Source organism: Narcine bancroftii, chromosome 2 (assembly GCF_036971445.1).
Source record: "Narcine bancroftii isolate sNarBan1 chromosome 2, sNarBan1.hap1, whole genome shotgun sequence".
Taxonomy (NCBI): domain Eukaryota; kingdom Metazoa; phylum Chordata; class Chondrichthyes; order Torpediniformes; family Narcinidae; genus Narcine; species Narcine bancroftii.
This window is the reverse complement of record NC_091470.1, coordinates 186,623,477-186,650,154: the sequence shown is the minus strand read 5'-3', so window position 1 is coordinate 186,650,154 and position 26,678 is coordinate 186,623,477. Positions and strand designations below refer to the sequence as shown.

At 51.8% G+C, this 26,678-nt stretch overlaps 5 non-coding genes across 5 annotated transcripts; all 5 read right to left on the bottom strand.

Moving 5' to 3' along the window:
- Nucleotides 1-2,182: 2,182 nt before the first annotated feature.
- Nucleotides 2,183-2,346, bottom strand: LOC138755916 (U1 spliceosomal RNA). The gene has a single exon (XR_011352628.1). It is a non-coding gene; the product is annotated as a U1 spliceosomal RNA (small nuclear RNA).
- A 5,920-nt stretch (nucleotides 2,347-8,266) lies between these two features.
- On the bottom strand, nucleotides 8,267-8,430 carry LOC138755915 (U1 spliceosomal RNA). Its single transcript, XR_011352627.1, has one exon. It is a non-coding gene; the product is annotated as a U1 spliceosomal RNA (small nuclear RNA).
- A 5,915-nt stretch (nucleotides 8,431-14,345) lies between these two features.
- LOC138755914 (U1 spliceosomal RNA) lies at nucleotides 14,346-14,509 on the bottom strand. The gene has a single exon (XR_011352626.1). It is a non-coding gene; the product is annotated as a U1 spliceosomal RNA (small nuclear RNA).
- A 5,917-nt stretch (nucleotides 14,510-20,426) lies between these two features.
- Nucleotides 20,427-20,590, bottom strand: LOC138755903 (U1 spliceosomal RNA). Its single transcript, XR_011352615.1, has one exon. It is a non-coding gene; the product is annotated as a U1 spliceosomal RNA (small nuclear RNA).
- A 5,320-nt stretch (nucleotides 20,591-25,910) lies between these two features.
- On the bottom strand, nucleotides 25,911-26,074 carry LOC138755922 (U1 spliceosomal RNA). Its single transcript, XR_011352634.1, has one exon. It is a non-coding gene; the product is annotated as a U1 spliceosomal RNA (small nuclear RNA).
- Between the last annotated feature and the right edge of the window lie 604 nt (nucleotides 26,075-26,678).

Genomic DNA, 26,678 nt, shown 5'->3' with positions numbered 1-26,678 from the left:
CGGTCGGGGTATCCAGAGTCTCGGTGGGTGGGTGACCGGGGGCGGTCAGTGCAGCAGGAGCTCGGCTGGCATCGGGAGCTTCAGTGGGTGTGGGGTTGATACATTTGGAGCTTCGGTGGGAGGGCGGTTGGGTGACCAGACCTTCGGTGGGCGGGTTATCATGGCGTTGAGGGTTCGGCTGGTCGGACAGTCAGGAGTTCGGATGGGAGGGCAGCTAGAGCGATGTTCCATGACTAGGGTATCGCGAGCTCGGACGGACGTGCGGACTGCATCTTACTGACAATCCGTGAATTTCACGCATTAACACTACACAGTCAAAATACCTCGGTGAACCACAGGTCAATGTCAAAAGTCTGCACTTGTCTTGTGAGTCGTGGTTTGACCACCCCTGCTCTTGAGTCCTCCCATCATCAGACACTATAGTCAGGAAGAGTGGGGCTTTCGTCTGAGAGAAGAGTGCCGTCGTTTCGGGTGGGGGTGAGCGCGGGTGTTGTAGTTTAATGGAAGGAGCTGTAGTCTGGAACTGTGGACATGGTGCTCCCTCACGATTAGGGGCAAAATGGCGCGAGGATTTCTCGGTACTGCCATACGTGGCACAGGAGTGACCCATCCTTCACCTCTCAAAGGGGAGCGGGGTGGGGGTTTGGGGTGAAATGACAAGGTGTCACAGAGGTGGGAACCGGGAACAAAGGTCACGGTGTACATGGATGAGAATGTATAACATGGGTGTAAAAAGCCTGAAAGTTTTCTTCTTTGTTAATAACTTATTGTGAAATGTATGCTTGTAGTTGATTTGAACTGTGCGGAGTTCTAATTAAAATGTGAAAAAGTGAAGTGCCTCTCATTTTGACTGAACGGTGTCATTGGCTTTCAAAAATAATGTTTTACCTAATTTCAATATTGGTTTCCGCAGCCTGTTGTTGGAAGCTGGGTTTATTTTTTCCAATGTGTTTTGAGCTAATTTTGGAAGTAGGACAGCAAAGGAGCAGTGAGGGGCTTTGTGGCTGAAGACCACACAGGCGGTGGGCTGGAGTTGATGAAGCCACACAGGCTGCGGGCTGCTGGTGACTGGCTTTAGACTGGCTGAAGGGGTAGCTGGTGTTGTAAGGGTGGCGAGGGCTTCCTAATCATGTGTGAGGTTTGCGCGTGTGTGTAGCTGGGATTAGCGATGGTTTGAACTGAAGGCTGCGTAGTTTGCAGGCTCCTGGACATAATGACTTTTGGGGATAGGGACGCCTGTCTTTTGCTTCCCTTTTACTGCCTGGGGAATTTTGGCGATAGCAAATCTTCGTCCGGCTTCTGATAGAGTTAAGGAAATTTGGTGTAATATGATAAGGCGGGGGGTGGGGGGGGGGGGGGGTGGTGGGGCGGCGACGGGGGGCGTTGTCTTGGGTCAACTTTTCCCTCTCATTTTGTTCATTTTTGATTGGTCACAGTGTTTGAGCTACCGAAAGAAAATAGACACACACACACACACACACCGAGAGCAGTTCAGTTTATACAATGCTTTATTACAAAATCTAAAGCTGAATTCACACTACAATATGCAAGGCCTTGCCAATTATACTTTTCAACGCCTAGCAAGGACTGCACACTTGTATAGGTTGTCGGGGCGCCGGTAGCAGCTTCTCTACCTCCCTCGACCAGGACGTTAGCTGGACTCTTGAAGTTCTTCTTCTTGCTGAGAGATATTGCTACCTCTTGGAGAGTCTCAAACTTCAGCAGTGGGACCATGGCTTATATTACCCAAATGTTGTTTACTTCAGATCTTATCTCTTTGAACTAATGATTTAATAATCTTCAAGGTCTCATGACAGTCTGCAACCAACAAAAGACAACTGCATCCCTGGGCCCCATAGTGGTATTTAGATTATGTCTTCTGATGCAACTGCATCCCTTCTTGCATAAGCTGTTCTAAATCCTCCATTACAGGGGGAAGCTGTATGGTGAAGATTTTGATAGGTTGTGTAGAAATTGGGTGATGAGAGTGAATTGGATTTGTTGTTTTAGTGGGGAGATTTGGTGAGCGTCAGAGGGTGAGTGAAGACGGGTGGAGAGTTTGCAATGAGAGGGTCTCCCACGAAGACTATAACAGCACATGAAAGGACCATTAAGAAGAGAGAGTCCGTATGAAACAGGTTAATAATGAGTAGAAATGAATTCTGTCTTTGGAAGTAAAGATCAGGGGAGAGCGCGAACGCAGTCCCCCACTACTACAAATTTTGCAGTCGAGTATACCGCATTTGGGGACATCGCAGGCGTCAGCACACCCGAAGTGCAATGGGATAGCCTCGTCCTGGGAGATCGGCCATCATGACCACCGATTCTCCCCTGCCAGGTAAGTATGCTTTTGCTCGCTCGTTCCCACTCCCCCAACCTCCAACCTTCCCCCTTTAGATCATAGCGAGCTGGATCTTTTTCAACCTTCTATTGCACCAACTCCCCACAATCAGTTTCCAATTCCAGATTTGACTTCGATTCTTTCATTATTGTTGATATTTTCTATATCTTCTACTTTGCTTCCCTTCATTTGCATATCTGCCGTAAAAGGAAGATCCCTTAGTGGGAGCGGCTTGCCATTGGACCCTGACCACTGAGTGTCGCACTGTTCCCGGCGCATGCGTGACGCTCACGAGAGTTGCCACCGCTGGCTGTGAAGCCAGCCATGACTGCAAATTGTGACATTAATTCACGAGTTAGGATGCATCACCGTTGCCAACACGTTCGTCCTCCCTTCGTTGTTTGACGGGCTTCTCCTCTGCTTTGAGCCCGACGTTGTCCGGCAGCAGAAGAGTTCTGGCCTTGTTGAGGGGGCAAGATTTTCCAAAGAAGCCAGACTCCATTGACCAACCTGCCAACTGTCCCGAGTGCCACTGGGACCCATCGGGAGGTGGGGCTGAGGAGGTAACACGCCGTCGAGGACCCGCCCATTTCCACCTGCCAATCGCGCGGTCTCCGCAGCCACGAACCCGGGTCCGTCCCCTAATTGGCTGAGGTGCTGGGAAGTCGGCTGATGGACAGGAAGGAGGAGTGTGAAAGACCTACCACTTGCGGTGGGTGACGTCATGGGCGCTAACGATGGCTCGGCTGCGCGTTTGGCCGAGATACGCTGGAGGCGCCTGATTTGAACGTGGCTCGCTGGGAGTGAGGGGGCGGAGGGCTGTGTGAACGGGTGGTGAGTGGATGAAGGTAGGGAGGGAGGGGGCGGAGGGCTGTGTGAGGGAGGGAGGAAGGGTTGGAGGGCTGCGTGACGGACGGTGTGGAGGAGTGGAAGGTGGAATGACAGGCAGGGGGTGGAGGGGAGGGTTGTTGGGAGGGTGTGAATGGGGTGATGGGTGGGGAAAGGAGTGAGTGAGTTGGACGGGATGGGAGTGAGTGGGGTGTAGGGGTAGGGTCGATGAGGGACAGAGGAGGGAGGAAGTGATTTGGGAGGAAACGGGGAGAAATGGGCGAGGGAGGTGGAGGAGCGGGTGTGATGGAGGGAGGGAGGGAGGGAGAGCATAACAAGAGGAAAGTGGAGGGATGGAGGATGCGGGTTGGGGCAGGGAGGAGGTGTGAAGGGGATGGAGGCAAGGAGACGTCTGTGGGAGAGGGGTTATTTTCTGGCAGAGGGGGTCTGTAGTCGAGTGGGGAGCTCCACTCAGTTGGGCGGGGTCTTTTGTCGGGGAGGGTGGGCTCTTGGACAGTGGGGCTGTAGTCTTGGAGACGGTGTCTGTAGTCTGGGGGAAGGGAATCTGTCATTTAGGGAGGCAGGTCTGTAGTCTGGGAGAGGTAGGTCTGTTGTCTGACAACCCCTTTTCAACCGAAAGGTTAAGTCGGTGCTCCTCCTGCCCGGGTTCTCCACTTTCAGGTGGCCACCTGACACCAGCTTTGGTGTACAAGAGGTGGCTTTACAGTTGGATATTGTGGCCAGCTGTAAGCGGCTATCGAACCCATTAATTGGTGAGTGAACAACCAGTGTTTAAAGCTGTCGTTCACACTAAACCAAGAAAAGCCGGGTCAGTGCGACCTTCTTCACAGAGATCCGACATCCCGGCGCAATGGTAGGCGGGACGTTCAGCATTAATGCAACGTCGTCGTCCCGGGAAGGCGCGGAAACTTTTACACTGATGTCAAACATGTTGCCTCTGACACTACTTACTTTGGCAACTAAGGACTAGGATGAAAATGACGCACCCCAATGCCGCATTCGTCATGTTAACACAGGTAAGGGAAGTGGTAAAAATGTGTACCATCTGACGAGCAGTGTAAAAGGGCCTGGGTGAGGGGGGTTCAGTCTGGGGAGAAGGGGGATGTTGTCTCTGGATGGCTGTGTCGTCTGGGGAAGTGGTAGTGTAGTCTGGGGAGGAGATGTAGTTTGGTGGAGGGGGGTGTATCTGGGGAGTGGAGTGTCATCTTGAGGAATGGGGCATCTCGGAGAGGGGGGATGTAGCCTGTGTTGGGGGCTGTAGTCCAGGGATGGGGGTTGTAATCTTGGAGAAGGTGTCTCGTCCAGGAGAGAGCATCTATAGCCAGGAAGAGTGGGGCTTTAGTCTGAGAGAAGAGTGCCATCGATTCGGGTGGGTGGGGGGTGGGGGGAGGGGCACGTGGGTTGTAGTTTAATGGAGGTTGCTGTCTTCCGAAAGAGAAGGGTCTCCCTGCGCATGCGTAACACTCATTAGAGTTGCCACCGGTGGCTGTGAAGCCAGCCATGACTGCACATTGTGACATTAGTTCGCGAATTAGGACGCATCACCTTTGCCAGCACGTTCGTCCTCCTTTCGTTGTTCATGCTCGAGGTCACTGTCTTCTGTTCGGATACACAAACGGTCTGGAGACTGATGTGGGCAGTTTGCGTCGGCATTAGGCACCAGGGTGAACCTGGTAACTGTCCCGACTGGTCCACCATCCCTCATCACAGTCAGATCTGACCACCTGAAGGCACGGGGGATCTTATATGGAGAGGCTGAGGTGTGTTATAAGAATTGGTCAGAGGGAATTGCAAAGGTCCACCAAAATTTGGAACTGTGGACATGGTGCTCCCTCACGATTTTGGGGAAGAAATTGGTCAAACGGCGCGAGGTTTTCTCGGTTCTGCCACACCTGGGACAGGAGTGACCCATCCTTCACCTCTCCGCCCTGGCGCCCAACTGTGGGGAGTCCATAGTAAATCGTGTCCGAAAGAGCGCCGTCACTAAAACATGAGAACAAGGTGTTATTAAACTTGGCTCTCATTCTGATGACCACCCTCGTGTGTGGCTGCATCAGGTTGTGCGTGGAAGCAAAGGAGGAGGTCACCAAGTGCCACTACGTGCTGAGGTTCTAGCTGAATCAGGAGTTGCGAAAGATAAGCCTGGCCCCAAAGCCACGCTATGTCCCGGTCAGCTGGACTTTGCCACACCACCTATACTTTGTGGAAAGGTGTTTCCAGGAGAACATTTCTAACCAGAAGGCGATCAGGCAGTGACCAGCACGGAATGTCCTGCAGAAACTGGGAGAAGAGGACTCGATGGATCTGGTGGGATGGTACCCTGAGCTGACCCTCCGGAACATCTGGCACTGAGGCCTGGTGCAGCCAACGCGAGGAAACTGTGGGGAAGGGCCACCGTGTAGAGAAGTGGTGGACACCTTTGCTTAACATAAGAGCCACATATGGTTACAAAAATGTTATATAAATGTTGAAAAATACATGTAGGTAACAATATTTATTCATGAATGTATTTTTAAACACTGCTAATTGGGCACATACTGCACGAACGTGTAATAGGTGAATTTTTGTGGAACTAATTTTAGGGGAAAATTTCTACAACATGTATTCAACTTTTGACTGCTGTTACCAATGGAGACGTCAGGAGCATCGATGGGTGGAGGGGGGCGGGTGCAACCGAGGCGGAGTCCACGGTCAGGGCGTCGGGAGGTTCGGAGGGCGTGTGGTCGGGGTGTCACGCCCTTCGGTGGGTGAGCGGTTGTTACATTGGGAGCTTCTGTGCTGTGCGGTCGGCTGACAGGAGTTTCGGTGGGTAGCTTTGGTGGGCTGCTTTGGTGGGCTGGTGATGGGAGCTTAGGTGGTGTGTAATCAGGGCGTCAGCATCTTTGGTGGGTGGGCGGTCGGGGTATCCAGAGTCTCGGTGGGTGGGTGACCGGGGGCGGTCAGTGCAGCAGGAGCTCGGCTGGCATCGGGAGCTTCAGTGGGTGTGGGGTTGATACATTTGGAGCTTCGGTGGGAGGGCGGTTGGGTGACCAGACCTTCGGTGGGCGGGTTATCATGGCGTTGAGGGTTCGGCTGGTCGGACAGTCAGGAGTTCGGATGGGAGGGCAGCTAGAGCGATGTTCCATGACTAGGGTATCGCGAGCTCGGACGGACGTGCGGACTGCATCTTACTGACAATCCGTGAATTTCACGCATTAACACTACACAGTCAAAATACCTCGGTGAACCACAGGTCAATGTCAAAAGTCTGCACTTGTCTTGTGAGTCGTGGTTTGACCACCCCTGCTCTTGAGTCCTCCCATCATCAGACACTATAGTCAGGAAGAGTGGGGCTTTCGTCTGAGAGAAGAGTGCCGTCGTTTCGGGTGGGGGTGAGCGCGGGTGTTGTAGTTTAATGGAAGGAGCTGTAGTCTGGAACTGTGGACATGGTGCTCCCTCACGATTAGGGGCAAAATGGCGCGAGGATTTCTCGGTACTGCCATACGTGGCACAGGAGTGACCCATCCTTCACCTCTCAAAGGGGAGCGGGGTGGGGGTTTGGGGTGAAATGACAAGGTGTCACAGAGGTGGGAACCGGGAACAAAGGTCACGGTGTACATGGATGAGAATGTATAACATGGGTGTAAAAAGCCTGAAAGTTTTCTTCTTTGTTAATAACTTATTGTGAAATGTATGCTTGTAGTTGATTTGAACTGTGCGGAGTTCTAATTAAAATGTGAAAAAGTGAAGTGCCTCTCATTTTGACTGAACGGTGTCATTGGCTTTCAAAAATAATGTTTTACCTAATTTCAATATTGGTTTCCGCAGCCTGTTGTTGGAAGCTGGGTTTATTTTTTCCAATGTGTTTTGAGCTAATTTTGGAAGTAGGACAGCAAAGGAGCAGTGAGGGGCTTTGTGGCTGAAGACCACACAGGCGGTGGGCTGGAGTTGATGAAGCCACACAGGCTGCGGGCTGCTGGTGACTGGCTTTAGACTGGCTGAAGGGGTAGCTGGTGTTGTAAGGGTGGCGAGGGCTTCCTAATCATGTGTGAGGTTTGCGCGTGTGTGTAGCTGGGATTAGCGATGGTTTGAACTGAAGGCTGCGTAGTTTGCAGGCTCCTGGACATAATGACTTTTGGGGATAGGGACGCCTGTCTTTTGCTTCCCTTTTACTGCCTGGGGAATTTTGGCGATAGCAAATCTTCGTCCGGCTTCTGATAGAGTTAAGGAAATTTGGTGTAATATGATAAGGCGGGGGGTGGGGGGGGGGGGGGGTGGTGGGGCGGCGACGGGGGGCGTTGTCTTGGGTCAACTTTTCCCTCTCATTTTGTTCATTTTTGATTGGTCACAGTGTTTGAGCTACCGAAAGAAAATAGACACACACACACACACACACCGAGAGCAGTTCAGTTTATACAATGCTTTATTACAAAATCTAAAGCTGAATTCACACTACAATATGCAAGGCCTTGCCAATTATACTTTTCAACGCCTAGCAAGGACTGCACACTTGTATAGGTTGTCGGGGCGCCGGTAGCAGCTTCTCTACCTCCCTCGACCAGGACGTTAGCTGGACTCTTGAAGTTCTTCTTCTTGCTGAGAGATATTGCTACCTCTTGGAGAGTCTCAAACTTCAGCAGTGGGACCATGGCTTATATTACCCAAATGTTGTTTACTTCAGATCTTATCTCTTTGAACTAATGATTTAATAATCTTCAAGGTCTCATGACAGTCTGCAACCAACAAAAGACAACTGCATCCCTGGGCCCCATAGTGGTATTTAGATTATGTCTTCTGATGCAACTGCATCCCTTCTTGCATAAGCTGTTCTAAATCCTCCATTACAGGGGGAAGCTGTATGGTGAAGATTTTGATAGGTTGTGTAGAAATTGGGTGATGAGAGTGAATTGGATTTGTTGTTTTAGTGGGGAGATTTGGTGAGCGTCAGAGGGTGAGTGAAGACGGGTGGAGAGTTTGCAATGAGAGGGTCTCCCACGAAGACTATAACAGCACATGAAAGGACCATTAAGAAGAGAGAGTCCGTATGAAACAGGTTAATAATGAGTAGAAATGAATTCTGTCTTTGGAAGTAAAGATCAGGGGAGAGCGCGAACGCAGTCCCCCACTACTACAAATTTTGCAGTCGAGTATACCGCATTTGGGGACATCGCAGGCGTCAGCACACCCGAAGTGCAATGGGATAGCCTCGTCCTGGGAGATCGGCCATCATGACCACCGATTCTCCCCTGCCAGGTAAGTATGCTTTTGCTCGCTCGTTCCCACTCCCCCAACCTCCAACCTTCCCCCTTTAGATCATAGCGAGCTGGATCTTTTTCAACCTTCTATTGCACCAACTCCCCACAATCAGTTTCCAATTCCAGATTTGACTTCGATTCTTTCATTATTGTTGATATTTTCTATATCTTCTACTTTGCTTCCCTTCATTTGCATATCTGCCGTAAAAGGAAGATCCCTTAGTGGGAGCGGCTTGCCATTGGACCCTGACCACTGAGTGTCGCACTGTTCCCGGCGCATGCGTGACGCTCACGAGAGTTGCCACCGCTGGCTGTGAAGCCAGCCATGACTGCAAATTGTGACATTAATTCACGAGTTAGGACGCATCACCGTTGCCAACACGTTCGTCCTCCCTTCGTTGTTTGACGGGCTTCTCCTCTGCTTTGAGCCCGACGTTGTCCGGCAGCAGAAGAGTTCTGGCCTTGTTGAGGGGGCAAGATTTTCCAAAGAAGCCAGACTCCATTGACCAACCTGCCAACTGTCCCGAGTGCCACTGGGACCCATCGGGAGGTGGGGCTGAGGAGGTAACACGCCGTCGAGGACCCGCCCATTTCCACCTGCCAATCGCGCGGTCTCCGCAGCCACGAACCCGGGTCCGTCCCCTAATTGGCTGAGGTGCTGGGAAGTCGGCTGATGGACAGGAAGGAGGAGTGTGAAAGACCTACCACTTGCGGTGGGTGACGTCATGGGCGCTAACGATGGCTCGGCTGCGCGTTTGGCCGAGATACGCTGGAGGCGCCTGATTTGAACGTGGCTCGCTGGGAGTGAGGGGGCGGAGGGCTGTGTGAACGGGTGGTGAGTGGATGAAGGTAGGGAGGGAGGGGGCGGAGGGCTGTGTGAGGGAGGGAGGAAGGGTTGGAGGGCTGCGTGACGGACGGTGTGGAGGAGTGGAAGGTGGAATGACAGGCAGGGGGTGGAGGGGAGGGTTGTTGGGAGGGTGTGAATGGGGTGATGGGTGGGGAAAGGAGTGAGTGAGTTGGACGGGATGGGAGTGAGTGGGGTGTAGGGGTAGGGTCGATGAGGGACAGAGGAGGGAGGAAGTGATTTGGGAGGAAACGGGGAGAAATGGGCGAGGGAGGTGGAGGAGCGGGTGTGATGGAGGGAGGGAGGGAGGGAGAGCATAACAAGAGGAAAGTGGAGGGATGGAGGATGCGGGTTGGGGCAGGGAGGAGGTGTGAAGGGGATGGAGGCAAGGAGACGTCTGTGGGAGAGGGGTTATTTTCTGGCAGAGGGGGTCTGTAGTCGAGTGGGGAGCTCCACTCAGTTGGGCGGGGTCTTTTGTCGGGGAGGGTGGGCTCTTGGACAGTGGGGCTGTAGTCTTGGAGACGGTGTCTGTAGTCTGGGGGAAGGGAATCTGTCATTTAGGGAGGCAGGTCTGTAGTCTGGGAGAGGTAGGTCTGTTGTCTGACAACCCCTTTTCAACCGAAAGGTTAAGTCGGTGCTCCTCCTGCCCGGGTTCTCCACTTTCAGGTGGCCACCTGACACCAGCTTTGGTGTACAAGAGGTGGCTTTACAGTTGGATATTGTGGCCAGCTGTAAGCGGCTATCGAACCCATTAATTGGTGAGTGAACAACCAGTGTTTAAAGCTGTCGTTCACACTAAACCAAGAAAAGCCGGGTCAGTGCGACCTTCTTCACAGAGATCCGACATCCCGGTGCAATGGTAGGCGGGACGTTCAGCATTAATGCAACGTCGTCGTCCCGGGAAGGCGCGGAAACTTTTACACTGATGTCAAACATGTTGCCTCTGACACTACTTACTTTGGCAACTAAGGACTAGGATGAAAATGACGCACCCCAATGCCGCATTCGTCATGTTAACACAGGTAAGGGAAGTGGTAAAAATGTGTACCATCTGACGAGCAGTGTAAAAGGGCCTGGGTGAGGGGGGTTCAGTCTGGGGAGAAGGGGGATGTTGTCTCTGGATGGCTGTGTCGTCTGGGGAAGTGGTAGTGTAGTCTGGGGAGGAGATGTAGTTTGGTGGAGGGGGGTGTATCTGGGGAGTGGAGTGTCATCTTGAGGAATGGGGCATCTCGGAGAGGGGGGATGTAGCCTGTGTTGGGGGCTGTAGTCCAGGGATGGGGGTTGTAATCTTGGAGAAGGTGTCTCGTCCAGGAGAGAGCATCTATAGCCAGGAAGAGTGGGGCTTTAGTCTGAGAGAAGAGTGCCATCGATTCGGGTGGGTGGGGGGTGGGGGGAGGGGCACGTGGGTTGTAGTTTAATGGAGGTTGCTGTCTTCCGAAAGAGAAGGGTCTCCCTGCGCATGCGTAACACTCATTAGAGTTGCCACCGGTGGCTGTGAAGCCAGCCATGACTGCACATTGTGACATTAGTTCGCGAATTAGGACGCATCACCTTTGCCAGCACGTTCGTCCTCCTTTCGTTGTTCATGCTCGAGGTCACTGTCTTCTGTTCGGATACACAAACGGTCTGGAGACTGATGTGGGCAGTTTGCGTCGGCATTAGGCACCAGGGTGAACCTGGTAACTGTCCCGACTGGTCCACCATCCCTCATCACAGTCAGATCTGACCACCTGAAGGCACGGGGGATCTTATATGGAGAGGCTGAGGTGTGTTATAAGAATTGGTCAGAGGGAATTGCAAAGGTCCACCAAAATTTGGAACTGTGGACATGGTGCTCCCTCACGATTTTGGGGAAGAAATTGGTCAAACGGCGCGAGGTTTTCTCGGTTCTGCCACACCTGGGACAGGAGTGACCCATCCTTCACCTCTCCGCCCTGGCGCCCAACTGTGGGGAGTCCATAGTAAATCGTGTCCGAAAGAGCGCCGTCACTAAAACATGAGAACAAGGTGTTATTAAACTTGGCTCTCATTCTGATGACCACCCTCGTGTGTGGCTGCATCAGGTTGTGCGTGGAAGCAAAGGAGGAGGTCACCAAGTGCCACTACGTGCTGAGGTTCTAGCTGAATCAGGAGTTGCGAAAGATAAGCCTGGCCCCAAAGCCACGCTATGTCCCGGTCAGCTGGACTTTGCCACACCACCTATACTTTGTGGAAAGGTGTTTCCAGGAGAACATTTCTAACCAGAAGGCGATCAGGCAGTGACCAGCACGGAATGTCCTGCAGAAACTGGGAGAAGAGGACTCGATGGATCTGGTGGGATGGTACCCTGAGCTGACCCTCCGGAACATCTGGCACTGAGGCCTGGTGCAGCCAACGCGAGGAAACTGTGGGGAAGGGCCACCGTGTAGAGAAGTGGTGGACACCTTTGCTTAACATAAGAGCCACATATGGTTACAAAAATGTTATATAAATGTTGAAAAATACATGTAGGTAACAATATTTATTCATGAATGTATTTTTAAACACTGCTAATTGGGCACATACTGCACGAACGTGTAATAGGTGAATTTTTGTGGAACTAATTTTAGGGGAAAATTTCTACAACATGTATTCAACTTTTGACTGCTGTTACCAATGGAGACGTCAGGAGCATCGATGGGTGGAGGGGGGCGGGTGCAACCGAGGCGGAGTCCACGGTCAGGGCGTCGGGAGGTTCGGAGGGCGTGTGGTCGGGGTGTCACGCCCTTCGGTGGGTGAGCGGTTGTTACATTGGGAGCTTCTGTGCTGTGCGGTCGGCTGACAGGAGTTTCGGTGGGTAGCTTTGGTGGGCTGCTTTGGTGGGCTGGTGATGGGAGCTTTGGTGGTGTGTAATCAGGGCGCCAGCATCTTTGGTGGGTGGGCGGTCGGGGTATCCAGAGTCTCGGTGGGTGGGTGACCGGGGGCGGTCAGTGCAGCAGGAGCTCGGCTGGCATCGGGAGCTTCAGTGGGTGTGGGGTTGATACATTTGGAGCTTCGGTGGGAGGGCGGTTGGGTGACCAGACCTTCGGTGGGCGGGTTATCATGGCGTTGAGGGTTCGGCTGGTCGGACAGTCAGGAGTTCGGATGGGAGGGCAGCTAGAGCGATGTTCCATGACTAGGGTATCGCGAGCTCGGACGGACGTGCGGACTGCATCTTACTGACAATCCGTGAATTTCACGCATTAACACTACACAGTCAAAATACCTCGGTGAACCACAGGTCAATGTCAAAAGTCTGCACTTGTCTTGTGAGTCGTGGTTTGACCACCCCTGCTCTTGAGTCCTCCCATCATCAGACACTATAGTCAGGAAGAGTGGGGCTTTCGTCTGAGAGAAGAGTGCCGTCGTTTCGGGTGGGGGTGAGCGCGGGTGTTGTAGTTTAATGGAAGGAGCTGTAGTCTGGAACTGTGGACATGGTGCTCCCTCACGATTAGGGGCAAAATGGCGCGAGGATTTCTCGGTACTGCCATACGTGGCACAGGAGTGACCCATCCTTCACCTCTCAAAGGGGAGCGGGGTGGGGGTTTGGGGTGAAATGACAAGGTGTCACAGAGGTGGGAACCGGGAACAAAGGTCACGGTGTACATGGATGAGAATGTATAAAATGGGTGTAAAAAGCCTGAAAGTTTTCTTCTTTGTTAATAACTTATTGTGAAATGTATGCTTGTAGTTGATTTGAACTGTGCGGAGTTCTAATTAAAATGTGAAAAAGTGAAGTGACTCTCATTTTGACTGAACGGTGTCATTGGCTTTCAAAAATAATGTTTTACCTAATTTCAATATTGGTTTCCGCAGCCTGTTGTTGGAAGCTGGGTTTATTTTTTCCAATGTGTTTTGAGCTAATTTTGGAAGTAGGACAGCAAAGGAGCAGTGAGGGGCTTTGTGGCTGAAGACCACACAGGCGGTGGGCTGGAGTTGATGAAGCCACACAGGCTGCGCGCTGCTGGTGACTGGCTTTAGACTGGCTGAAGGGGTAGCTGGTGTTGTAAGGGTGGCGAGGGCTTCCTAATCATGTGTGAGGTTTGCGCGTGTGTGTAGCTGGGATTAGCGATGGTTTGAACTGAAGGCTGCGTAGTTTGCAGGCTCCTGGACATAATGACTTTTGGGGATAGGGACGCCTGTCTTTTGCTTCCCTTTTACTGCCTGGGGAATTTTGGCGATAGCAAATCTTCGTCCGGCTTCTGATAGAGTTAAGGAAATTTGGTGTAATATGATAAGGCGGGGTGGGGGGGGGGTGTGGTGGGGCGGCGACGGGGGGCGTTGTCTTGGGTCAACTTTTCCCTCTCATTTTGTTCATTTTTGATTGGTCACAGTGTTTGAGCTACCGAAAGAAAATAGACACACACACACACACACACCGAGAGCAGTTCAGTTTATACAATGCTTTATTACAAAATCTAAAGCTGAATTCAAACTACAATATGCAAGGCCTTGCCAATTATACTTTTCAACGCCTAGCAAGGACTGCACACTTGTATAGGTTGTCGGGGCGCCGGTAGCCGCTTCTCTACCTCCCTCGACCAGGACGTTAGCTGGACTCTTGAAGTTCTTCTTCTTGCTGAGAGATATTGCTACCTCTTGGAGAGTCTCAAACTTCAGCAGTGGGACCATGGCTTATATTACCCAAATGTTGTTTACTTCAGATCTTATCACTTTGAACTAATGATTTAATAATCTTCAAGGTCTCATGACAGTCTGCAAGCAACAAAAGACAACTGCATCCCTGGGCCCCATAGTGGTATTTAGATTATGTCTTCTGATGCAACTGCATCCCTTCTTGCATAAGCTGTTCTAAATCCTCCATTACAGGGGGAAGCTGTATGGTGAAGATTTTGATAGGTTGTGTAGAAATTGGGTGATGAGAGTGAATTGGATTTGTTGTTATAGTGGGGAGATTTGGTGAGCGTCAGAGGGTGAGTGAAGACGGGTGGAGATTTTGCAATGAGAGGGTCTCCCACGAAGACTATAACAGCACATGAAAGGACCATTAAGAAGAGAGAGTCCGTATGAAACAGGTTAATAATGAGTAGAAATGAATTCTGTCTTTGGAAGTAAAGATCAGGGGAGAGCGCGAACGCAGTCCCCCACTACTACAAATTTTGCAGTCGAGTATACCGCATTTGGGGACATCGCAGGCGTCAGCACACCCGAAGTGCAATGGGATAGCCTCGTCCTGGGAGATCGGCCATCATGACCACCGATTCTCCCCTGCCAGGTAAGTATGCTTTCGCTCGCTCGTTCCCACTCCCCCAACCTCCAACCTTCCCCCTTTAGATCATAGCGAGCTGGATCTTTTTCAACCTTCTATTGCACCAACTCCCCACAATCAGTTTCCAATTCCAGATTTGACTTCGATTCTTTCATTATTGTTGATATTTTCTATATCTTCTACTTTGCTTCCCTTCATTTGCATATCTGCCGTAAAAGGAAGATCCCTTAGTGGGAGCGGCTTGCCATTGGACCCTGACCACTGAGTGTCGCACTGTTCCCGGCGCATGCGTGACGCTCACGAGAGTTGCCACCGCTGGCTGTGAAGCCAGCCATGACTGCAAATTGTGACATTAATTCACGAGTTAGGACGCATCACCGTTGCCAACACGTTCGTCCTCCCTTCGTTGTTTGACGGGCTTCTCCTCTGCTTTGAGCCCGACGTTGTCCGGCAGCAGAAGAGTTCTGGCCTTGTTGAGGGGGCAAGATTTTCCAAAGAAGCCAGACTCCATTGACCAACCTGCCAACTGTCCCGAGTGCCACTGGGACCCATCGGGAGGTGGGGCTGAGGAGGTAACACGCCGTCGAGGACCCGCCCATTTCCACCTGCCAATCGCGCGGTCTCCGCAGCCACGAACCCGGGTCCGTCCCCTAATTGGCTGAGGTGCTGGGAAGTCGGCTGATGGACAGGAAGGAGGAGTGTGAAAGACCTACCACTTGCGGTGGGTGACGTCATGGGCGCTAACGATGGCTCGGCTGCGCGTTTGGCCGAGATACGCTGGAGGCGCCTGATTTGAACGTGGCTCGCTGGGAGTGAGGGGGCGGAGGGCTGTGTGAACGGGTGGTGAGTGGATGAAGGTAGGGAGGGAGGGGGCGGAGGGCTGTGTGAGGGAGGGAGGAAGGGTTGGAGGGCTGCGTGACAGACGGTGTGGAGGAGTGGAAGGTGGAATGACAGGCAGGGGGTGGAGGGGAGGGTTGTTGGGAGGGTGTGAATGGGGTGATGGGTGGGGAAAGGAGTGAGTGAGTTGGACGGGATGGGAGTGAGTGGGGTGTAGGGGTAGGGTCGATGAGGGACAGAGGAGGGAGGAAGTGATTTGGGAGGAAACGGGGAGAAATGGGCGAGGGAGGTGGAGGAGCGGGTGTGATGGAGGGAGGGAGGGAGGGAGAGCATAACAAGAGGAAAGTGGAGGGATGGAGGATGCGGGTTGGGGCAGGGAGGAGGTGTGAAGGGGATGGAGGCAAGGAGACGTCTGTGGGAGAGGGGTTATTTTCTGGCAGAGGGGGTCTGTAGTCGAGTGGGGAGCTCCACTCAGTTGGGCGGGGTCTTTTGTCGGGGAGGGTGGGCTCTTGGACAGTGGGGCTGTAGTCTTGGAGACGGTGTCTGTAGTCTGGGGGAAGGGAATCTGTCATTTAGGGAGGCAGGTCTGTAGTCTGGGAGAGGTAGGTCTGTTGTCTGACAACCCCTTTTCAACCGAAAGGTTAAGTCGGTGCTCCTCCTGCCCGGGTTCTCCACTTTCAGGTGGCCACCTGACACCAGCTTTGGTGTACAAGAGGTGGCTTTACAGTTGGATATTGTGGCCAGCTGTAAGCGGCTATCGAACCCATTAATTGGTGAGTGAACAACCAGTGTTTAAAGCTGTCGTTCACACTAAACCAAGAAAAGCCGGGTCAGTGCGACCTTCTTCACAGAGATCCGACATCCCGGCGCAATGGTAGGCGGGACGTTCAGCATTAATGCAACGTCGTCGTCCCGGGAAGGCGCGGAAACTTTTACACTGATGTCAAACATGTTGCCTCTGACACTACTTACTTTGGCAACTAAGGACTAGGATGAAAATGACGCACCCCAATGCCGCATTCGTCATGTTAACACAGGTAAGGGAAGTGGTAAAAATGTGTACCATCTGACGAGCAGTGTAAAAGGGCCTGGGTGAGGGGGGTTCAGTCTGGGGAGAAGGGGGATGTTGTCTCTGGATGGCTGTGTCGTCTGGGGAAGTGGTAGTGTAGTCTGGGGAGGAGATGTAGTTTGGTGGAGGGGGGTGTATCTGGGGAGTGGAGTGTCATCTTGAGGAATGGGGCATCTCGGAGAGGGGGGATGTAGCCTGTGTTGGGGGCTGTAGTCCAGGGATGGGGGTTGTAATCTTGGAGAAGGTGTCTCGTCCAGGAGAGAGCATCTATAGCCAGGAAGAGTGGGGCTTTAGTCTGAGAGAAGAGTGCCATCGATTCGGGTGGGTGGGGGGTGGGGGGAGGGGCACGTGGGTTGTAGTTTAATGGAGGTTGCTGTCTTCCGAAAGAGAAGGGTCTCCCTGCGCATGCGTAACACTCATTAGAGTTGCCACCGGTGGCTGTGAAGCCAGCCATGACTGCACATTGTGACATTAGTTCGCGAATTAGGACGCATCACCTTTGCCAGCACGTTCGTCCTCCTTTCGTTGTTCATGCTCGAGGTCACTGTCTTCTGTTCGGATACACAAACGGTCTGGAGACTGATGTGGGCAGTTTGCGTCGGCATTAGGCACCAGGGTGAACCTGGTAACTGTCCCGACTGGTCCACCATCCCTCATCACAGTCAGATCTGACCACCTGAAGGCACGGGGGATCTTATATGGAGAGGCTGAGGTGTGTTATAAGAATTGGTCAGAGGGAATTGCAAAGGTCCACCAAAATTTGGAACTGTGGACATGGTGCTCCCTCACGATTTTGGGGAAGAAATTGGTCAAACGGCGCGAGGTTTTCTCGGTTCTGCCACACCTGGGACAGGAGTGACCCATCCTTCACCTCTCCGCCCTGGCGCCCAACTGTGGGGAGTCCATAGTAAATCGTGTCCGAAAGAGCGCCGTCACTAAAACATGAGAACAAGGTGTTATTAAACTTGGCTCTCATTCTGATGACCACCCTCGTGTGTGGCTGCATCAGGTTGTGCGTGGAAGCAAAGGAGGAGGTCACCAAGTGCCACTACGTGCTGAGGTTCTAGCTGAATCAGGAGTTGCGAAAGATAAGCCTGGCCCCAAAGCCACGCTATGTCCCGGTCAGCTGGACTTTGCCACACCACCTATACTTTGTGGAAAGGTGTTTCCAGGAGAACATTTCTAACCAGAAGGCGATCAGGCAGTGACCAGCACGGAATGTCCTGCAGAAACTGGGAGAAGAGGACTCGATGGATCTGGTGGGATGGTACCCTGAGCTGACCCTCCGGAACATCTGGCACTGAGGCCTGGTGCAGCCAACGCGAGGAAACTGTGGGGAAGGGCCACCGTGTAGAGAAGTGGTGGACACCTTTGCTTAACATAAGAGCCACATATGGTTACAAAAATGTTATATAAATGTTGAAAAATACATGTAGGTAACAATATTTATTCATGAATGTATTTTTAAACACTGCTAATTGGGCACATACTGCACGAACGTGTAATAGGTGAATTTTTGTGGAACTAATTTTAGGGGAAAATTTCTACAACATGTATTCAACTTTTGACTGCTGTTACCAATGGAGACGTCAGGAGCATCGATGGGTGGAGGGGGGCGGGTGCAACCGAGGCGGAGTCCACGGTCAGGGCGTCGGGAGGTTCGGAGGGCGTGTGGTCGGGGTGTCACGCCCTTCGGTGGGTGAGCGGTTGTTACATTGGGAGCTTCTGTGCTGTGCGGTCGGCTGACAGGAGTTTCGGTGGGTAGCTTTGGTGGGCTGCTTTGGTGGGCTGGTGATGGGAGCTTTGGTGGTGTGTAATCAGGGCGTCAGCATCTTTGGTGGGTGGGCGGTCGGGGTATCCAGAGTCTCGGTGGGTGGGTGACCGGGGGCGGTCAGTGCAGCAGGAGCTCGGCTGGCATCGGGAGCTTCAGTGGGTGTGGGGTTGATACATTTGGAGCTTCGGTGGGAGGGCGGTTGGGTGACCAGACCTTCGGTGGGCGGGTTATCATGGCGTTGAGGGTTCGGCTGGTCGGACAGTCAGGAGTTCGGATGGGAGGGCAGCTAGAGCGATGTTCCATGACTAGGGTATCGCGAGCTCGGACGGACGTGCGGACTGCATCTTACTGACAATCCGTGAATTTCACGCATTAACACTACACAGTCAAAATACCTCGGTGAACCACAGGTCAATGTCAAAAGTCTGCACTTGTCTTGTGAGTCGTGGTTTGACCACCCCTGCTCTTGAGTCCTCCCATCATCAGACACTATAGTCAGGAAGAGTGGGGCTTTCGTCTGAGAGAAGAGTGCCGTCGTTTCGGGTGGGGGTGAGCGCGGGTGTTGTAGTTTAATGGAAGGAGCTGTAGTCTGGAACTGTGGACATGGTGCTCCCTCACGATTAGGGGCAAAATGGCGCGAGGATTTCTCGGTACTGCCATACGTGGCACAGGAGTGACCCATCCTTCACCTCTCAAAGGGGAGCGGGGTGGGGGTTTGGGGTGAAATGACAAGGTGTCACAGAGGTGGGAACCGGGAACAAAGGTCACGGTGTACATGGATGAGAATGTATAAAATGGGTGTAAAAAGCCTGAAAGTTTTCTTCTTTGTTAATAACTTATTGTGAAATGTATGCTTGTAGTTGATTTGAACTGTGCGGAGTTCTAATTAAAATGTGAAAAAGTGAAGTGACTCTCATTTTGACTGAACGGTGTCATTGGCTTTCAAAAATAATGTTTTACCTAATTTCAATATTGGTTTCCGCAGCCTGTTGTTGGAAGCTGGGTTTATTTTTTCCAATGTGTTTTGAGCTAATTTTGGAAGTAGGACAGCAAAGGAGCAGTGAGGGGCTTTGTGGCTGAAGACCACACAGGCGGTGGGCTGGAGTTGATGAAGCCACACAGGCTGCGAGCTGCTGGTGACTGGCTTTAGACTGGCTGAAGGGGTAGCTGGTGTTGTAAGGGTGGCGAGGGCTTCCTAATCATGTGTGAGGTTTGCGCGTGTGTGTAGCTGGGATTAGCGATGGTTTGAACTGAAGGCTGCGTAGTTTGCAGGCTCCTGGACATAATGACTTTTGGGGATAGGGACGCCTGTCTTTTGCTTCCCTTTTACTGCCTGGGGAATTTTGGCGATAGCAAATCTTCGTCCGGCTTCTGATAGAGTTAAGGAAATTTGGTGTAATATGATAAGGCGGGGTGGGGGGGGGGGGTGTGGTGGGGCGGCGACGGGGGGCGTTGTCTTGGGTCAACTTTTCCCTCTCATTTTGTTCATTTTTGATTGGTCACAGTGTTTGAGCTACCGAAAGAAAATAGACACACACACACACACACACCGAGAGCAGTTCAGTTTATACAATGCTTTATTACAAAATCTAAAGCTGAATTCAAACTACAATATGCAAGGCCTTGCCAATTATACTTTTCAACGCCTAGCAAGGACTGCACACTTGTATAGGTTGTCGGGGCGCCGGTAGCAGCTTCTCTACCTCCCTCGACCAGGACGTTAGCTGGACTCTTGAAGTTCTTCTTCTTGCTGAGAGATATTGCTACCTCTTGGAGAGTCTCAAACTTCAGCAGTGGGACCATGGCTTATATTACCCAAATGTTGTTTACTTCAGATCTTATCTCTTTGAACTAATGATTTAATAATCTTCAAGGTCTCATGACAGTCTGCAACCAACAAAAGACAACTGCATCCCTGGGCCCCATAGTGGTATTTAGATTATGTCTTCTGATGCAACTGCATCCCTTCTTGCATAAGCTGTTCTAAATCCTCCATTACAGGGGGAAGCTGTATGGTGAAGATTTTGATAGGTTGTGTAGAAATTGGGTGATGAGAGTGAATTGGATTTGTTGTTTTAGTGGGGAGATTTGGTGAGCGTCAGAGGGTGAGTGAAGACGGGTGGAGAGTTTGCAATGAGAGGGTCTCCCACGAAGACTATAACAGCACATGAAAGGACCATTAAGAAGAGAGAGTCGGTATGAAACGGGTTAATAATGAGTAGAAATGAATTCTGTCTTTGGAAGTAAAGATCAGGGGAGAGCGCGAACGCAGTCCCCCACTACCACAAATTTTGCAGTCGAGTATCCCGCATTTGGGGACATCGCAGGCGTCAGCACACCCGAAGTGCAATGGGATAGCCTCGTCCTGGGAGATCGGCCATCATGACCACCGATTCTCCCCTGCCAGGTAAGTATGCTTTCGCTCGCTCGTTCCCACTCCCCCAACCTCCAACCTTCCCCCTTTAGATCATAGCGAGCTGGATCTTTTTCAACCTTCTATTGCACCAACTCCCCACAATCAGTTTCCAATTCCAGATTTGACTTCGATTCTTTCATTATTGTTGATATTTTCTATATCTTCTACTTTGCTTCCCTTCATTTGCATATCTGCCGTAAAAGGAAGATCCCTTAGTGGGAGCGGCTTGCCATTGGACCCTGACCACTGAGTGTCGCACTGTTCCCGGCGCATGCGTGACGCTCACGAGAGTTGCCACCGCTGGCTGTGAAGCCAGCCATGACTGCAAATTGTGACATTAATTCACGAGTTAGGACGCATCACCGTTGCCAACACGTTCGTCCTCCCTTCGTTGTTTGACGGGCTTCTCCTCTGCTTTGAGTCCGACGTTGTCCGGCAGCAGAAGAGTTCTGGCCTTGTTGAGGGGGCAAGATTTTCCAAAGAAGCCAGACTCCATTGACCAACCTGCCAACTGTCCCGAGTGCCACTGGGACCCATCGGGAGGTGGGGCTGAGGAGGAAACACGCCGTCGAGGACCCGCCCATTTCCACCTGCCAATCGCGCGGTCTCCGCAGCCACGAACCCGGGTCCGTCCCCTAATTGGCTGAGGTGCTGGGAAGTCGGCTGATGGACAGGAAGGAGGAGTGTGAAAGACCTACCACTTGCGGTGGGTGACGTCATGGGCGCTAACGATGGCTCGGCTGCGCGTTTGGCCGAGATACGCTGGAGGCGCCTGATTTGAACGTGGCTCGCTGGGAGTGAGGGGGCGGAGGGCTGTGTGAACGGGTGGTGAGTGGATGAAGGTAGGGAGGGAGGGGGCGGAGGGCTGTGTGAGGGAGGGAGGAAGGGTTGGAGGGCTGCGTGACGGACGGTGTGGAGGAGTGGAAGGTGGAATGACAGGCAGGGGGTGGAGGGGAGGGTTGTTGGGAGGGTGTGAATGGGGTGATGGGTGGGGAAAGGAGTGAGTGAGTTGGACGGGATGGGAGTGAGTGGGGTGTAGGGGTAGGGTCGATGAGGGACAGAGGAGGGAGGAAGTGATTTGGGAGGAAACGGGGAGAAATGGGCGAGGGAGGTGGAGGAGCGGGTGTGATGGAGGGAGGGAGGGAGGGAGAGCATAACAAGAGGAAAGTGGAGGGATGGAGGATGCGGGTTGGGGCAGGGAGGAGGTGTGAAGGGGATGGAGGCAAGGAGACGTCTGTGGGAGAGGGGTTATTTTCTGGCAGAGGGGGTCTGTAGTCGAGTGGGGAGCTCCACTCAGTTGGGCGGGGTCTTTTGTCGGGGAGGGTGGGCTCTTGGACAGTGGGGCTGTAGTCTTGGAGACGGTGTCTGTAGTCTGGGGGAAGGGAATCTGTCATTTAGGGAGGCAGGTCTGTAGTCTGGGAGAGGTAGGTCTGTTGTCTGACAACCCCTTTTCAACCGAAAGGTTAAGTCGGTGCTCCTCCTGCCCGGGTTCTCCACTTTCAGGTGGCCACCTGACACCAGCTTTGGTGTACAAGAGGTGGCTTTACAGTTGGATATTGTGGCCAGCTGTAAGCGGCTATCGAACCCATTAATTGGTGAGTGAACAACCAGTGTTTAAAGCTGTCGTTCACACTAAACCAAGAAAAGCCGGGTCAGTGCGACCTTCTTCACAGAGATCCGACATCCCGGCGCAATGGTAGGCGGGACGTTCAGCATTAATGCAACGTCGTCGTCCCGGGAAGGCGCGGAAACTTTTACACTGATGTCAAACATGTTGCCTCTGACACTACTTACTTTGGCAACTAAGGACTAGGATGAAAATGACGCACCCCAATGCCGCATTCGTCATGTTAACACAGGTAAGGGAAGTGGTAAAAATGTGTACCATCTGACGAGCAGTGTAAAAGGGCCTGGGTGAGGGGGGTTCAGTCTGGGGAGAAGGGGGATGTTGTCTCTGGATGGCTGTGTCGTCTGGGGAAGTGGTAGTGTAGTCTGGGGAGGAGATGTAGTTTGGTGGAGGGGGGTGTATCTGGGGAGTGGAGTGTCATCTTGAGGAATGGGGCATCTCGGAGAGGGGGGATGTAGCCTGTGTTGGGGGCTGTAGTCCAGGGATGGGGGTTGTAATCTTGGAGAAGGTGTCTCGTCCAGGAGAGAGCATCTATAGCCAGGAAGAGTGGGGCTTTAGTCTGAGAGAAGAGTGCCATCGATTCGGGTGGGTGGGGGGTGGGGGGAGGGGCACGTGGGTTGTAGTTTAATGGAGGTTGCTGTCTTCCGAAAGAGAAGGGTCTCCCTGCGCATGCGTAACACTCATTAGAGTTGCCACCGGTGGCTGTGAAGCCAGCCATGACTGCACATTGTGACATTAGTTCGCGAATTAGGACGCATCACCTTTGCCAGCACGTTCGTCCTCCTTTCGTTGTTCATGCTCGAGGTCACTGTCTTCTGTTCGGATACACAAACGGTCTGGAGACTGATGTGGGCAGTTTGCGTCGGCATTAGGCACCAGGGTGAACCTGGTAACTGTCCCGACTGGTCCACCATCCCTCATCACAGTCAGATCTGACCACCTGAAGGCACGGGGGATCTTATATGGAGAGGCTGAGGTGTGTTATAAGAATTGGTCAGAGGGAATTGCAAAGGTCCACCAAAATTTGGAACTGTGGACATGGTGCTCCCTCACGATTTTGGGGAAGAAATTGGTCAAACGGCGCGAGGTTATCTCGGTTCTGCCACACCTGGGACAGGAGTGACCCATCCTTCACCTCTCCGCCCTGGCGCCCAACTGTGGGGAGTCCATAGTAAATCGTGTCCGAAAGAGCGCCATCACTAAAACATGAGAACAAGGTGTTATTAAACTTGGCTCTCATTCTGATGACCACCCTCGTGTGTGGCTGCATCAGGTTGTGCGTGGAAGCAAAGGAGGAGGTCACCAAGTGCCACTACGTGCTGAGATTCTACCTGAATCAGGAGTTGCGAAAGATAAGCCTGGCCCCAAAGCCACGCTATGTCCCGGTCAGCTGGACTTTGCCACACCACCTATACTTTGTGGAAAGGTGTTTCCAGGAGAACATTTCTAACCAAAATGCGATCAGGCAGTGACCAGCACGGAATGTCCTGCAGAAACTGGGAGAAGTGGACTCGATGGATCTGGTGGGATGGTACCCTGAGCAGACCCTCCGGAACATCTGGCACTGAGGCCTGGTGCAGCCAACGCGAGGAATCTGTGGGGAAGGGCCACCGTGTAGAGAAGTGGTGGACACCTTTGCTTAACATAAGAGACACATATGGTTACAAAAATGTTATATAAATGTTAAAAAATACATGTAGGTAACAATATTTATTCATAAATGTATTTTTAAACACTGCTAATTGGGCACATACTGCACGAACGTGTAATAGGTGAATTTTTGTGGAACAAATTTTAGGGGAAAATTTCTGCAACATGTATTCAACTTTTGACTGCTGTTACCAATGGAGACGTCAGGAGCATCGATGGGTGGAGGGGGCGGGTGCAACCGAGGCGCAGTCCACGGTCAGGGCGTCGGGCGTTTCGGAGGGCGTGTGGCCGGGGTGTTATGCCCTTCGGTGGGTGAGCGGTTGTTACATTGGGAGCTTCTGTGCTGTGCGGTTGGCTGACAGGAGTTTCGGTGGGTAGCTTTGGTGGGCTGCTTTGGTGGGCTGGTGATGGGAGCTTTGGTGGTGTGTAATCAGGGCGTCAGCATCTTTGGTGGGTGGGCAGTCGGGGTATCCAGAGTCTCGGTTGGTGGGTGACCGGGGGCGGTCAGGGCAACAGGAGCTCGGCTGGCATCGGGAGCTTCAGTGGGTGTGGGGTTGATACATTTGGAGCTTCGGTGGGAGGGCGGTTGGGTGACCAGACCTTCGGTGGGCGGGTTATCATGGCGTTGAGGGTTCGGCTGGTCGGACAGTCAGGAGTTCGGATGGGAGGGCAGCTAGAGCGATGTTCCATGACTAGGGTATCGCGAGCTCGGACGGACGTGCGGACTGCATCTTACTGACAATCCGTGAATTTCACGCATTAACACTACACAGTCAAAATACCTCGGTGAACCACAGGTCAATGTCAAAGGTCTGCACTTGGCTTGTGAGTCGTGGTTTGACCACCCCTGCTCTTGAGTCCTCCCATCATCAGACACTATAGTCAGGAAGAGTGGGGCTTTTTTCTGAATGAAGAGTGCCGTCGTTTCGGGTGGGGGTGAGCGCGGGTGTTGTAGTTTAATGGAAGGAGCTGTAGTCTGGAACTGTGGACATGGTGCTCCCTCACGATTAGGGGCAAAATGGCGCGAGGATTTCTCGGTACTGCCATACGTGGCACAGGAGTGACCCATCCTTCACCTCTCAAAGGGGAGCGGGGTGGGGGTTTGGGGTGAAATGACAAGGTGTCACAGAGGTGGGAACCGGGAACAAAGGTCACGGTGTACATGGGTGAGAATGTATAACATGGGTGTAAAAATCCTTTAAGTTTTCTTCTTTGTTAATAACTTATTGTGAAATGTATGCTTGTAGTTAATTTGAACTGTGCGGAGTTCTAATTAAAATGTGAAAAAGTGAAGTGCCTCTCATTTTGACTGAACGGTGTCATTGGCTTTCAAAAATAATGTTTTACCTAATTTCAATATTGGTTTCCGCAGCCTGTTGTTGGAAGCTGGGTTTATTTTTTCCAATGTGTTTTGAGCTAATTTTGGAAGTAGGACAGCAAAGGAGCAGTGAGGGGCTTTGTGGCTGAAGATCACACAGGCGGTGGGCTGGAGTTGATGAAGCCACACAGGCTGCGGGCTTCTGGTGACTGGCTTTAGACTGGCTGAAGGGGTAGCTGGTGTTGTGAGGGTGGCGAGGGCTTCCTAATCATGTGTGAGGTTTGCGCGTATGGAGCTGGGTTTGGCGATGGTTTGGACTGAAGGCTGCATAGTTTGCAGGCTCGCGGACATAATGACTCTTGGGGATAGGGACGCCTGTCTTTTGCTTCCCTTTTTCTGGCTGGGGAATTTTGGCGATATCAAATCTTAGTTTGGCTTCTGATAAGAGTAAAGAAAATTTGGTGTAATACAAGAGGGGGGGAAAAGCTGGATGGTGAAGATTTTGATTGTGTAGAAATTGGGTAATGAGAGTGAATTGGATTTGTTGTTTTAGTGGGGAGATTTGATAAGTGTCAGAGGGCGAGCGAAGACAGGCGGAGATTTTGCAATGAAAGGGTCTCCCACGAAGACTATAACAGCACACAAAAGGGCCATGAAGAAGAGAAAGTCGGTGCGAAACGTGTTAATAATGAGTAGAAACCGCTCTGTCTTTAGAAGTAAAGATTAGGGGAGAGCGCGAACACAGTCCCCCACTACCACAAATTTTGCAATCGAGTATCCCACATTTGGGGACATCGCAGGCATCAGCACACGCGAAGTGCAATAGGATAGCCTCGTCCTGGAAGATCAGCCATCATGACCACCAATTCTCTCGTGCCAGGTAAGTATGTTCTAACATACTCTCTCCCACTCACCCAAACTCCAACCTTCCACCTTAAGATCATGGGGACATAGGTTTTTTTTCCAACTTTCTATTTTACCAACTCTCCAGAAGCATGTTCCGATTCCAGATTTGATCTTCGATTCTTTCATTATTGTTGATATTTTCTATATCTTCTACTTTGCTTCCCTTCATTTGCATATCTGCTTTAAAAGGAAGAACCTTTTTTGGGAGCGATCTGCAATTGAACCCTGACCACTGAGTGTCGCACTGCTCCCAGCGCATGCGTTACAGGCACTAGAGTTGCCACCCTTTGTCTCCAGTATTGATTTTCGAATTTACTTAGGATGACTGTAGACTTTCCTGTTTTGCCATAGCCTTGCAAAAAGCAGTGGTCACATCGCAGTACATCACTTTTTTATCCAATCTTGACTACGTTCATCATAAATTATTTACACATGTGTGAGAGATGGGAAAATTGATCTAAAATTATGAACATGGAAGAAACTAAAATTCATCAGTTAATGGCTGTAACCAGTACAAACAGGATGAGCTTGGGGATTAGGATGCAGGAAAGCAGAGTCAGCACGATTAACATAAGAATCTTCTGTG